Below are 15129 nucleotides of genomic sequence, written 5' to 3'. Positions count from 1 at the left end.
CTACTTCCTTGCTTATTGATGGAGGCGTTTTGAGCGAAGCTGGAGTTGCAGCCGCTGGCCAGCCTCCCACCTCCCTTCTTTGACAAACAGTTCCCTAGACACTCTCCTCCGGTTAGCAGTTAAATTGTATTACCCATCAGCTGAAATGTGTTGGGCATGGTAAGACTGTAAAGCATGACTTTGAAAAGGAATATAAACCACAGCGCAAAAATCCCTAGTGTTTTCAGTTCTTATGCTTTGAACCGTCATTCTCTATTTTTTTCTTTTCTTTTTTGACACTCCCACCACATAGGCTAGGCTAGCCTTAGCACTTGAAATTCCTCCTATCTCAGCCTACCTGGTGTTTGTCTGTTATCATAGGCCTATATTGCAACACCACTGCATCAACACAGCCAGCTCACATTGCATTCAGAAGTTGAATTAGCAAAGAAGCCGGCACTCTGAACTCCGGAGACATTTGGGCCAGATGATGTATTAGTTTCGTTTATTTAATTCGTTCAAAACATTTTTAACTTTGCAGAGAGCGGCATGCGGTGGTGCGCTACAGTGAATGGTAGCTAGTAGCTCATCAGAGGCCTTTGGGCAGATGTCTTTTTGGCAGCCTGCTGTTAAGAGCAGCCATTATTTAAAGTGAGATAAAATAAATTTGCAACTTTATTAAGACAAAGGTAATGTTTAGCACATCCTAGCTGTATCTCTGCATGGTTTTGTTGCTGTTGAGGCTGCTTACATCATAAAATTTGTAAGAACTGTGTGTTTCCTGGGGTTGGACCTGGAGATCTGTTGTCATCAATACGGCCCCATGGATTCATTTGTGGTTTTGGCTTCCGGTTCATCCTCCTGGGGTTGGCTGAAGCTGTAGGCAATTTTTTACACACTGTCCATGTCCATTTCTTTTTTTAAAAAAATGCATTTTTAATTTTTAAAATTTATTTACTATGTATATAATATCCTCCCTGCATGTGTGCCCACAGGCCAGAAGAGGGCACCAGATCCCACTGCAGATGTTGTGAGTACCATGTGGTTGCTAGGAATTGAACTCAGGACCTTTGTAGGAAGAGCAACCAGTGCTCTTAACCTCTGAGCCATCTCTCCAGTCCATCCACATCCACTTCTATTCTCCATGCTTTTTAGATGGCTTTTTCTTGATTGCTCCCTGGCCGCTTTTCTCAGACTGGTCTTTTCTTACTCAGTCACACCAAGGAGACTTCTAATTCACCATTTTACCTTGGAAGTCTTTTTTTAATTGATGAAACTAAAGATATATTTTATTCGTTCTAATTATGTATATGTGTGCCCGGGCTGTGTGTGAGTATGTGCCTGGAGCAGCAGTGGTGAGCCTCAAGTGTGTGCTTGGAGTAGGACTGGAGTTGGAACAACCGCCTCTGTCTTGGACGTCTTCTCTTCAATGTTATAAAAAGAAAGAAGAGGTGTTTTGTGTACAAACGCCTTATAATTGTACCTGGAGCGGACTCCAGTAGAAACACAGGAAGAAGCCACTTGGAGAGGCTTTAATCCCAGCACTCAGGAGGCAGAGACAGGCGGATCTCTGTGAGTTCCAGTCCAGCCTGGTCTACAGAGCGAGTTCCAGGACAGCCTCCAAAACTACACAGAGAAACCCTGTCTCGAAAAACCAAAAAAGAACAAGAACAAGAACAACAACAGGAAAAAAAAAAAAAACAAGCAAACAAAGAAACCAACAACAACAAAAATGGCAGTGCTTGGGTTGTTGAGATGACAACTCTCTTGCTCCTTAGAGGACCCAGGTTTGATTCCCAGCACCAGTCCTGAGTGGCTCACATCTGCCTGTGACTCCAGGTCCAGGAGGATCCAACGTCTTCTGACCCTCACAGGTGCTCACATGTGTGTGCAAGTTAAAAACAAGAAAAGCAAACTACCCTTGCAACTTGGTTCTAGGGGGAGTAATAGTTGATCTCTGATTGATAGGGTTAAATTAAGGATTTGTGAGTCTATTCTTTTTACCTAAGCTTTTAATCTTCCCCTATACCTAATATTATTAGATTTGGTCTTTTCATAGTGTCCCAGGTTTCCTGGGTGTTTTGTGCCTGGACTGTAGTTATTTATTTTTGATTTAACGTTTTCTTGACTGAGTGATCCATTTTGTCTACCTTGTCTTCAAGACCTGAAATGATCTCTTCTACTTCATCTAGTACGATGAGTGTTTCTTCTGGGCTTTTTATTTGACTTCCTGAGTTTTTCATTTAACATTTTATTTTAGTTTGCTCTTATTTCATTATTATATTTCCTTGTTAAATTCTATTTTATATATGGAATTATTTTCATTATTTCATTCAACTCTGATTTCATGGTCTTGATTCAGGCTCCTTACAGTTTAGTCCATTGTCATCATGGCAGGAATCAAGGCAGTATGCAGGCAGACACGGTGCTGGAGAAGGAGCTGGGAGTTCTACATCTTGACACACAGGCAACAGGAAGTGGTCTGAGACACTGGGCGTGCTTGAGCATATATGAGACCTCAAAGCCTGCCCAGTGATACATTTCCTTCAACAAGGCCATGCCCACTCCAACAAAGCCACACCTTTTAATAGTGCCCTCCCTTTGGGGGGCATTTTCTTCCAAACCATGCATGCTGTTTCTCGGTAGGCATTTCTGGTTTTGCCTTTGTTGGGTGGGCATTTGGTTTTTTGGTTGCTGGTATCCTAATCTGTCAGGTTGTGGATCAGCTGAATAATGTTTGATTTTCAATGTTGGTGCCATTCTGAGTTCCAGCTCAGAATGGTCTCTGGTCTGAAGGTCTGGTTGGAACTCTGGTTCATACTCAAAGCAGTCCCAGCCAGCTCAGTGTGTGGTGGGGTGACAGGCCAGTGTTAGGGTAAGGGGAGTGACTTTGAGGGTCTCAAGTAGGGTAGTGGTGAATCCCAAAGGGATGGAGATGGGTACTAGGAACTACTGAGGGTGGTGGCAGAGGTAGATTCAGGAGGGTCCTAGGTCTGTGCCGTGTGTCCAGGGAAGTATTTTTGCAAGGTGTCCAGATTAGGACAACAAGGCTCTGTGGACTTTCTCAAGTGACTGAAGAATGCCCTGAGCATGTATTCAATGAGTTAGAGGTGGCAAGGCAGCTGGTTTTGTTGTCCCTTGGAGCTCCAGGCCAACCCCTTCAGTTACAAGGTGTTTAATAATTCTCCTGACTATTCACTTAATGAATTGCAAGGCCTCTTTGAATTCCCATGAACTTAGGTTAAATTTCCCAGCCCCACTGTTTTCCTGACACACCACAGTCCTGCTGAATAAATGGCCACTGCTGGGTGGCATTGGCTGAGAGAGGCATCCTCCTGGAACTGTGGCAAGCCTCCCAGCTTTTGATGCTAGGAAAGACATGGGGCAGCATTTTAGCAGTTCTAGTTCTTTCAAGTGGTCCTGGATGTCTTATAGGCGATGTCATGTAGGTAAATTCAGTCCAGAATATGCAGAATCTTTATTGGAATTTGTACACTCATCTCTCACAGCTGTGGAGAGTTTAGGCTAATCACAATTCTCCCAGGGATACTATCATCTTGGTAATTTGAAAAAGAATCAGGAGCCTGCAGGCTTGGAACATCTTGAGAAAACTCTGGCTTTGAAATACATCTTCACATGAGGGGGACACCACTTTCAGCATCATTGCAGAAAGCTGAAGAATGCTGAAATCAAGTATTTCTCTGGCGAGATTTCAAAAGGTTTGAGAAATCCAAGAGCTTCTTCTTTTTCTTTTTTTTTAAACTGCAAAACAGATTCTTTCTTCCTTCATCAGCCCTGTTGTTGTCAGTATGTCTAGTGTTATATGCCAGAAATGAGCTTTGCTGCCTAACGATAACGATGCCAGGTTAACAGGCCTGCAGGAGCTCTGTCAGGGAGCTGGGTGTGCTTTGATCCACAGACATGTTGTGACGGCGTGCACCTCTGCAGTCTCTTAGTCTCAGTGTATTTCTCTTAGCTGTCACTTTTGTTAGGCCTGCTCATGCCTGAGACCCCTCAGACACCATTTTTCATTGCCCCATGCGTCTGTCTGGGAGGCCTAGGTTCACAGTTGGCATTGGGTAGCAGCAGCTCCTGACAGATGGGCTGGTGGGCTTTGGTAATTTGTTCAAAAGGCAAGCTTTCACAGATGTTCTAGGAGTGTAATATCATTTCCACTGTACCTACTCTACCCACATGAACATTTTAGCACCAACCACAAAGCAGGCAACATACAGAGTAGCCTGAGGAGGCAGGAGGTAAGCGTGTAGCTCAAACATCAACTGTCTGAGAAGTGAGTCTGGCCTCTCTCTGAGACAATTGCATTAAAGTGTTCTTTTCAGTTCATTTTGCAAGTATAGTTCCTTCTCCATGGCGTGTGTGTGTGTGTGTGTGTGTGTGTGTGTGTGTGTGTGTGTGTGTGTGTGTGTGTGAGTTGGGGATAACTAGGGCCTCGTGTATGCTAGGCAAACTATATACTGCTGAGTTGTACCCCCAGCCTTTATGTTGGGTTTTGCTTTTTGTTTTTATTTTATTTTTTAAACCTTTATAAAGTTAATCTGATTCAAGAAATACAGGAGCCAGAGAGGAATCCCAGCCAGCTATCACAGAACTGTATTGGTGGAGGTGCCTGGAAATGTCTCTGAGGCCTCAACTTAGGAGTGAGGACTGTCAGTTTCCTTGTACAGGTCATGCAGTCTGCCATGGAGGAACACCAGCTTTTTTTAAAAAGCACTTTTTATTATATATTTAAATTAGAAACAAGCTTGCTTCCCCCAGCTCCCTCCCCTCCACGCCCGTTCCTCCCCCCCAGCCTCCCCAGCCCCCCACCCAATCCCATCTGCATTTCCCAGGGAGGGTAAGGCCCTCCCTGGGGGATCTCCAGAGTCTGTCATTTCATTCTGAGGAGGGCCCAGGCTCTCCTTCAAGTGTCAAATTGAGAGAACATCTCTCATTGTGGGATGGGCACCCAAAGTCCATTTGTGTTCCAGGGATAAATACTGATCTACTCCCAAAGCCCCATAGATTGCCTAGGTCTCCTCACTGACAACCACAGTCAGGGGTCTGGATCAGTCCCATGCTGGCCTCTCAGCCATCAGTCTGGGGTCCAAGATCTCCCCCTTGTTCAGGTCAGCTGTCTGTGGGTTTCACCAGCCCTGTCTTGACCCCTTTGCTCATCAGTCCTCCCTCTCTGTCACTGGGTTCCAGGAGTTCAGCTCAGTTGGAACACCAGCTTTTAAGCAAACCATTTTACCTTACTTCTTAGTCACCTTTTGTATGGTGATCAAGCTTAATACTTTAATGAAGATGTTGTATATTTTACAGAGAATCACTCAAGGGATACTTGGGGGCTGGGAAGGAATTTAGGTGATAATGCATACATATCTTTCATCCTACAAATGAAGTGATCTAAGGCCGGAGAGATGGAATATTTGAGACTTCCTTTTTCTCCCTGGGGACTGTCCCTGCCCATGTATTGCCTCCTCTTATTTTAAGGATCATGCTGATTACTTGGGACAAGATGGCTTACAGTGGCTGCAAGGTAGGTTACATCAATCTAATACCAGATTGGCACATGTTAGAATATTTTCATGGCTGAACTGAAACATTAATTTTCTCTCTTAAGTCTGATGGTCTGTGTCACTCAGCTATACCCATAGCCCTGGAGGTTAAGGACTACGTAGACCTCATATTATGAACATGAACAGAAGCTTCCAGAAGACAGGAACTGTAACTGATGTCTGCATTGTGCTACCTAGACATAAGCGACATGTATGTGGCTTTTGTGAATATCTAAACTGAAATTCCATTTTCATACTATTTTGGGGTAGGTGAAGCTCCCCCATTCTGTGCTGACTCTTGAACTTGCCATAGGAATCAGGTTTTTCTTCCCTCATTCTACTTTTGTATTGATTTGGGCACAAGATGGTCTTCTTGAGCCCCGGAGGCTCTGGCTAAGGAGGGTCTTCCTGATTACTTCAGGAGGCTGAGCTCCAGCAGGAATCTGGGGCTATAGAGGAGTTCAAGAGCCGCTGCTGGGCTCCAGGGTGGCACAGCCTGGTCTTGTCCTTGTTCCCACGTGCTGGCATTTGTTTGGCACATGAATGGATGAAGGAATTAAAATTCCAGACCATGGGACAGATTCTTCCACAGCAGGAACAGTGTGTTTTATGACCTTTTGGTTTTTCTGAAACTGGACATTGTCTGTAACTGTATATGTTCAAGTTCTAGGTGACATTTGTCATTTATTGCAAAAAAAGTTATGGAATTCTTTGTCATTTCTGTTTCCCCTGCCGTTCTGTGATGAACCCATCAACTCCTGAGTCAATCCAGGACTTATTCCATGGTAAGGTTTGGAATAGTCTGGATGGCCCAAATCTGGTATCCAGTGAGCAAAATACCACTTTGTTTTAGATTGAACTCTGTAGATGGAAGTTTCTGTCTCACCTGATCTTGCAGCTGTTCAGTCCCAAATAAACACACAGAGGCTTATATTAATTATAAACTGTTTGACCTATTGCTCAGGCTTATTACTAACAAACTCTTACAACTTAAATTAGCTCTTAATTCTTATCTATGTTTAGCTGCATGACTAAGACATTCTCATCTTGCTTCCTCTGCATCTGTTTGGTTGCTCCATTTCTGCCTTTCCTCTTCCCAGATTTCTCCTAGTCTAGTTGTCCCACCTATATTTCCTGCCTGGCTACTGGCCAATCAGTGTTTTATTAAACCAATATGAGTGACAAATCTCTACCATGTACAAGAGCATTATCCCACAGAAGAACTCTGTAACTGTGGAGCTTTGTCTGAACTGTAAATTCTTGTCCAGAGCTGTAGCAGTTTCCTAGGCTGTCCAAAGAGACCACCATTGAAAAGAGCAGGAAGTTTATTCTTTCAGTTCTATAGACTGTAAGTCCCAAATCCAGGTATGGCAGGACTGTGTTCCCTCTGAAGACTGTAAGGAAGAGTTTGATCCTTGCCTCTCCCAGCTTTTGGTGACTGTTAGAATTCCTAGTGTTGCTTGGCTTGTAGCGTCATCACTCCAAGATCTGCCTTCATGTTGCCTTCTTTTTCTAAGTGTCTCTTTTATAAGGATGTAAGTGATCACATTTAGAGCTTATCCAGATCATTTAGGATAAGCTCACCCCTTGAGATTCCGTAACCACTGCTGCAAAGACTTGGTGTGGATACATTGGGGTGGCGGTGAATTTTTGCTGTACTATGAGAGCTCTGGCCAACTTATGGCCTCTGCTGACCTCTCCTTCTAGGACATTGTCTCTTTTTCTCTCTTGGTCCTAGGGGAGGCTATGTTTCAATATAAAGGAGTCCACCTGGAATCGAATTGTTACCTACTTAGCTGTGGTTGTCTCCACAGCTCATACATTCTTATTTCCATTTTAGGGCTCCAGTTCTAACCCCTGTGTATGTGTTCTGGTCTGGACTAGACCCAAGCTTGCTATTAAATGTCATGGTTTAATCTGACACACTCCCTTTTCCACTGAGATCTCTGGCATTGAGATCTCTGCATGTCTGATGGCATTAACTTCTGGGGATGGTGTTCTCATCTCCATTCTGTAACTGATTACATAACTGCAACATTCTGAACTCTCTGTATTTCACCATTACAACTGGTTTACAAGGTGCCTTACTACCAACTGGAAACTCACTACCAACTTCAAACTCATTTTGCCACTCTACACAGTGTCATTGTTAGTTATGTTAATACTGGCTCTCATACATTAAACAAACCAACAAAAGCGAATCGAGGTAGGAATTAGCATTATTTGATTTTCTAACGAATTATGAGGATTTGGCAGACAAATATCTTCAACCAGACAGCTTTTTGAACCTTGTCTGTGGGGAACCTTTCTAGTTTGGTGTTTTAGTGAATGTGAGTTTTTAACACACACAGAGCCTGCGTGGTCTACACTCGCTGTCACTCTGCTCTGTATGCAGAATCAGCCTGGACTCCCTGCCACTGACCAGCAGTCACCTCGTACACAGGAATGTCGAGATGTGAGCATGAAGGAGAATGCCAGCTCAGACATCCAGGGGACGACTTAAAGTCCACATTTCAAAGAAGGGGGCATCCACTGGTCTCACACTTCCCTCCCTAGTGTCCAGATCCTCATTGGATAGCCATGCCCTCAGTACTTACACTAAGATGCTCAAACCTAGACTGACTTAGAGTCATTGGCTTTTCTATTTGTTTCCGTTTGAGCTTCCTTTGCACCATTCACTGAGACACTAGAGCTTTTTGATTTTCAGTTTCCTGAACTGAAACGGGCTACTAAACATTTGGCATGATTTTTGTATTTTAGACTTATGTGGTATAACAAATGAAAATACATTTTATTTTTTTTACATTTATATGTGTGCATGTATGTTTGTATGTGTGTATACTCTTTTACAAATGTGGAGACCATGGTATGCATGGTATATACTCTTTTATAAGGAATGTGGAAGCTATGGTGTGTGTTTGTATGTAGGTCAAAGGACAACTTGCCGGAGTTACTTCTCTCCCTTGACAATGTGGGTCCCTGGGGATTAAACTCAGGTTATTAGCCTTATTGATTGGAAAGCACCTTTCCCCTCTGAACCACCTTGCTGGTCCTAAATGAAAAGGAATTTTGAAAAGATAGTTATTGGCTGGGTGTTAATGGCGCACACCGTTAGTCCCAGCACTCGGAAGGCAGAGGCAGGCATATCTCTGTGAGTTCGAAGCCACTCTGGTCTACAGAATGAGTTTCAGAACAGGCTTCAAAGCTACAGAGAAATACCCCCAAAAACAAACAAAACCAAAAAAACCCAAAACCAAAAAACTTAGTTTTCAGCTGGGCGTTGGTGGTGCACACCTTAAATCCCAGCACTCAGGAGGCAGAGGCAGGTGGATCTCTTTGAGTTTGAGGCCAGCCTGGTCTAGAGTTCCAGGACAGCCTCCAAAAACGATACAGAGAAACCCTATCTTGAAAAACCAAAACTAAACCAAACCAAACTAACCAAACAAACAAAAAAACCACATAGTTTTCTTGGAGTTGGGCAAGTATCCCAGCTTAGCATGTACAAGGGTGTGGGTTTTATGACTAGAACTGCACACAGACACACACACACACACACACACACACACACACACACACAGAGAGAGAGAGAGATTGAGAGAGAGAGAGAGGAGAGAGAGAGAGAGAGCGAGCTTGTACACTTTAAAGGAAACATAATAAATAAAAGGAAGTGCTCTAACAGTAGTGGACAAATGACTTCAGAAGTCGTATGGTGCTGGATTCCAATTTTGTTTTCCCCATTTACTAACTGAAGGTTGACTCTTGAATGCATAATTTATCTTCTGTGTCACTTTCTTGTCTGCTAAAAAGTGAAATTGTAATCACTGGACGAAGTCATATACCAGAGGCTTGCTTGAACCCTAGGGAGGGTCCTTAGATCTAATAGTGAAGTAGCAGTGGAGATCTCCAGGGGGCCCTGCTGAGAAGGGGAGAGGTAGCCGGTTTGGAGCTCAGGTCACAGAAAGCATACACACACTGCACAGCATAGCTTGGGAGTGGCGGAAATGCACATTCTGATCCTTAAGCCCCTTTTGTCCCAGTACTCCCCCTTCCGTTGTCATATCACGTGTGTGCCCTCCCACAGCACTCCATCGAAGCCTCCCTCCCTATCTCACACCTCTACTTCCAGTTTCCTGGATTGTGCACACTTTTGCTCCTACCTAGATATTCGTACTTAATGGTTAGAAGCTGCGATCCACCTAGGAGGCAGAGCATACAGTGAGTGCTTGCTTTTCTGAGCCTGGGTTGCCTTGCTTAAGACAATGTTTTCTAGTTCCATCTATTTCCTGACAATTTGTATATATGTACCACACTTTAATTATCCATTCATCTGCTGACCCTATTTTCCTGCTATTATGAAGAGAGCACCAATCAACGTGGATGTGCAAGTGTCTGCATGACAGTTTTGGAAGAGCGGCATGGCTAGCTAGGTTATATGATGCTCTGTCTTTAGTCTTTTGAAATACCTCCGCTCTGATTTCCATCATGGGTACTCCAGCTTCCACGGCCACAGCAGTGGATAAGGGCTCCTCTTTCCCCACATCCTCACCAGCATTTGTTGTCATTTGCAGAAACTTTATCTTTTTTACATCTTGTTTCTGGATGTTGAACTTTGTCCTTTGAACAACATAAATGATGGTGATGATGTATGGAGAACCTGTTAACCAGGGCAGCATCAGTCTAATGAGACTTCAACTGCAAGACAGATACTCAGGATTACATAAACTGATGACATTAAATTACTACTGTATGTGACAAGTTTCACCTGAAAATTCTAAACATCTGGTGGCAATTTGTTAGTAAACACAGCGTAATTTGCATTTAGTAAGTGTTGATCATGCTCTAAATGTTACATGAATTCATATCTCAGCTCAGAGGACAGGAGAGAGGACTAGCTTATCCCAACATAGAGAAGGTGAAGCGTATGACACTTAAGGATGGTCATTAAAAATCTCTTTCTATAATTAGTTGAAACGTTTTGCATTTGCTTTGTCTATAGTTTATAAAATGTTTTCTGATAGATTATCTAGTTTGAGCCTCACCTTGGCCTTGCTGCGCAGTTATTTAGTCAGGTGCAAGCAATAGGAAGCCTGATTCAAACAGTGCTAAACAATAAAGTAAGTCACAACGGTCTCAGAGCTACTCCAGATGTGTAGGAGTCTCAGGACTATTAACGAGCAGGTTGAGAAGCATGCAGGTAATTCTTCCCATCCTGCCATCAATGGCATCAACTCCATCTAAAGGTCTCTCCTGCTTAAGTATCTTATCCCTCCCATAGGGAATAACCCACAGAAACTGGGTGGTTACCAAACCAATTACCGGCACAGAAGAGTGAGAATACAGCGGTTGGCATAACCAGACAGGATCTACTCCCGGTGAGGGCTGGAGTAGTTTTCACTAGGTCATCTGGGGCGTGAGTGGATGAATGAACAAGGTTGGGACTTAGGGAAGCACAAGGGAGAACTGATACTGGGAACATTCAACAGTCTTCACTCCAAATAGATGATGCTAATTTACAAAGGAAAAGCCGAGGGTTATGAAGGATAGTAACTGTCCAAGCTCTCCTGTTAGGTGGTGGCAGGGTGGAGAGTTGTAATTCCAGTTCTGTCGCTGACTTTGGAAGTAGTTCCGGTCCAAGACAAAAACTGAAACGGCATCATCTGCAGACCTCCTCTTTCTGTTCTTTCCCTCCCACTTTCTCCTACCAGGTGGGGCAAAAGGCCCCAGGGAAAGGTGTCAGTGTCTGCAGGGTGAATGCCAGATGCTCGGGCATATTATTTATTTATTTTGCTACTTTGCTAATAATTATTTTAAAAATTAAGTTTGTGTGTGTAGGTCAGAGGACAACTTTCAGGAGTTGATTCTTTCCTTCCACTTGGGTGCTGGAACTGAACTCAGGTCATCAGGCTTGTATGGCAAGTACTTTTACTCAATGAGCCGCCATCTGGCCCTATTTTTTTTGGTTCCTTTGAGTCATGATTGAAACAACTATTTTAAACAGAGGTTGTGGCACATGCCTGCAATTTCAGCATTTGCAAGGCTGAGATAGGAGGATCACAAATTTGGGGCTATGCTGTGTTTCATGGTGAGACCTTGCTATAAAGAAACAAAGAAAATGTATATTTTATATAATGAACCAGCACACATGTATATCCAGTCCAAATTAAAAGCTTAATAAAATAACACTTTTGTATAGAAATACAAACTAGAGTATCTATCTTATACCACCTAACAGTGAATATACATTCTATTTTAACCCATCTTGTATTACTTTATTTCTAAAGAGTCAGGAGAATACCCACACAATTCAATTTCATAATTGTTCCATGGAACTGAAATTCTAGGAAAATCTTCCTGGTTAACCTTGGGCTGTCTCTTTAGACCTTGAACTTGGCAAGCCTACATTTCTTTGACCTTCTCTTCCACGGCCTACAATGCAGTAACAACATGTCATGGTCCTTTGTAGTAGTGTCCTCTGAGATTGAGACATTCCACCCTGCAGGGAAGCTCCTTAAGGCAGAAAGTGAACAACCTAAAACAGCGTCCGGAAGTCCCTGAGACTGGTCAGATTCACTAGACCCCTGCTTCCCAAGAGTAAACGGTAGACTTCCAAGACTCACTCTCAGACAAGCTACGGTGCAGAGAAGAGGCTGAGCCCAGACCAGCTGCCTGGAAGAAGGAGGTTGGCCTAACTGCCTGGAAGAGGTTCAGACCAACTGTGTCACTTGGAAAGGACACTCTCCAACCTGTAGAGCTGCCTGCAGGCTGTGCAGTGTGCTCCAGTGGCTTTTGTGAGCTGTCACTCAATGGCATGGGCTTTGGAGATGCAGCTGTCTTTGAGTCATTTCTGCTCCTATAAGTAACCCCTAACCTATATTCCTGTAAGAAACACCAATGAAGATTACGGTTCACCAAACTGGACTTAAGTGGTATTCATACTTTGCTCGACTGTGGGTTCCCGATCTAGGGTGAATAGGCATGATTTTTTAAAAAAATATTTATTTTATTTAAATTAGAAACAAGCTTGCTTGACTTGTCAATCCCAGCTCCAGCTCCCTCTCCCTCCCTCCCTACCCTTTCTCCCAACCCCTCCCAACTCCCCACCTCATCCCCACTCCGCTCTCCAGGGAAGATGAGGCCTTCCATGGGGAATCTTCAAAGTCTGTCATATCATCCCAGGCAGGGCATAGGCCCTCCCCCATGTAGACATGATTTTTTATTTCCCAGGCAAAGTCATGCTACACAACACATGACTTTACACTTTATCTCCTGGAGGGTCCTGGCAGTTGCCTTTCTCAGTAGATATGCCAACATGGGCTTGACAAACTGTTTCTTGTTTTTTGTGCTGCTCAACCCTTTCTAGCCCAAATGATTATGAACTACGTCAGTTTGATCTTGCTTCGTTCTCACAGGGCTTACAGCCACAGTTGACTCTCCTTTGGCTTCTGATACCAACAAGCCACGATGAGGCAAGCGCAGTGGTTTTTTTCTAAACCAAAGATAAAAGACCAGAGCATTGCGAAAAGTGAGCCACTTTCCCCGCGTATTTCCCTCTTCCTCCTCCCCTTCCTGTTCCTCTCCTTTCCTTCTATGCACTGTCCTGTGCTGGCACGTAAGAGTTAGCAGGGGTTTGCCCCACCTAAACACCGAATCCCATTGGTACTGCCAGTGAATATCAGCTTTGCCCAGGACTCCTGCAGAAATGATGGATTCATGCAGGTTCACCAGCAACTTCACCCCTAGAGATCAAGGCCAGTATAGCTCTTTATAAGTCCATCAATCATTGTAGGGAAGGTAAAAGGTTACCAGGCCCAATATTTCTCTTCTGCTTTGTTTTATCTTAATCCTGTTTTGCTATTTTTGTCCACCACACCCTCAATCTTTTCTGTGCTGCCCCCAACTAAGCTTTATCAGACCCTGCCGGAACCACTCTCTACAGTAACTTGTTCCATATGTGGCATACATCAGGACCCCGCCTGCCCCTTCTGCTTCCTCACCGTTGCGTGACATCATCAGGGTTTCGAGTCATTGTAAGTGACATGGAAGAGGGCTGTGTAGCTCCCATCTGGGCGGGACCCTTCTCTTTGGCGTGTTCAGTGTGGTCTGTCCTTTAGAGCTGCGTGGAGGTTTGTGGAGCTTTTCCAGTGCAATGACAAGCAGCTATTCTGTCCTCATTCAGGAAAGTGCCACCTGGATAAGAGAGGAAATGCCACTGTCATCCTTGCTGGGGCTCAAAGAAACCCTTTCAGTAGAGAATATATCTATGACTTTCCAGTCATTTTCCTCTACAAAATATTCTCAGATTTCCACATTTTGCATGGAAGCTGCAATGCTTTCCGTGTCTCCTTTTTCCTGTTTATAAGAAATGTCTACACAAGTCGCTTAGACCATTTTCTATTACTTTATTCATTTTGTGTCTACATGTTTACGTGTGGGTGCATGGGTGTGTGAATGTATGTGAAGGCCATAGGTTGATGCTGGGTGTCTTCCTCAGCTGCTCTCCACCTTGTATTTGGGACCATGATGCTCACTGAATTGTCTAGAGCAGCTAGCCAGGAAGCCCCAGGAATCCTCCTGTGTCTGCCTTCTCAGAACAGGAATTGGAGAAGCAAGCTGCTGTGCCCGACTCTTTACATGGGTGCTGGGACATCCTTAAGTCCCCTGCCCCCTCTGTCTTGCACAGTAGATCTTTTACTGACAGAGCCATCTCTCAACCTCTAAACCTTAAAGAGTTGCTTATATATTTTGGAGATTACTTCATGTTATATAAATATTTCACAAATTATGTTCTCCCATTTATCCCTTAAGTTTTCTTTTCACTCCGTGGAGTGTTTGTAAGCCACATGCCACACTAGTGGCCAGGCTCCTACCCCAGGACCCTGTCAGATCCCACCCACAGAATACTGTAACTGCCCTAACTGATGGACCCTGTCCCCATTCTACAGAGTAAAAAGCCCAATCTCTGGTCATGAAATCTCACCAATCTCCATCTTGGAAAGCTCTACTCTCAAAAAATTCCACTCCCTTCCCAAGAAATTCTATATGAGCCTTCTATCCTATTCAGTTTTCACTTGAGCAGAGGCAGCCACAGTTCTGTTTCTTTTTCTCTCCCAATAAATCTCTTGCGTGAGGTTTGTTGTGTGGTGTGACTTTGTGGTATTCCTTGCCTTCCAGCTGCCAGGAAACCTTTCCATTAGAGCTGCAATGCTTTCAGTGTCTTCCTTTTTCCTGTTTATTTCCTTTTCTCTTGCTCACTTATCTTCTATAATATTCTTCTCTGCTCTTTTCCTCTTAGTCTATTTGTCTCTGTTTTTTTCTGTTTTCTCTCTCCCCTCCCCTTACTTATTTGATGTTTCAGCTCTTACCCACACTAATATCTGTATGCACAGCACTGTCTACAGTAGTTACTCTCTTCAACGCTGTGTTTCAAATGTATTGTTACATCTTGGATGATTTGATACCATTGTTGCTAAAGTGATTTGTTTCCTCCATGCTTACTAGTACTGGGGATTGAGCCTTGAATGTTTGTAAGCCCATTAGTAAGATCTGTACCCAAGTCGAGAGGAGAAAGCCAAACCAACAGGCCCACAAGCTG

The sequence above is a fragment of the Mesocricetus auratus genome, unplaced genomic scaffold (genome assembly GCF_017639785.1).
Source record: "Mesocricetus auratus isolate SY011 unplaced genomic scaffold, BCM_Maur_2.0 Super-Scaffold_6730, whole genome shotgun sequence".
Lineage (NCBI taxonomy): Eukaryota > Metazoa > Chordata > Mammalia > Rodentia > Cricetidae > Mesocricetus > Mesocricetus auratus.
Note: the sequence above shows the minus strand (reverse complement) of the source record.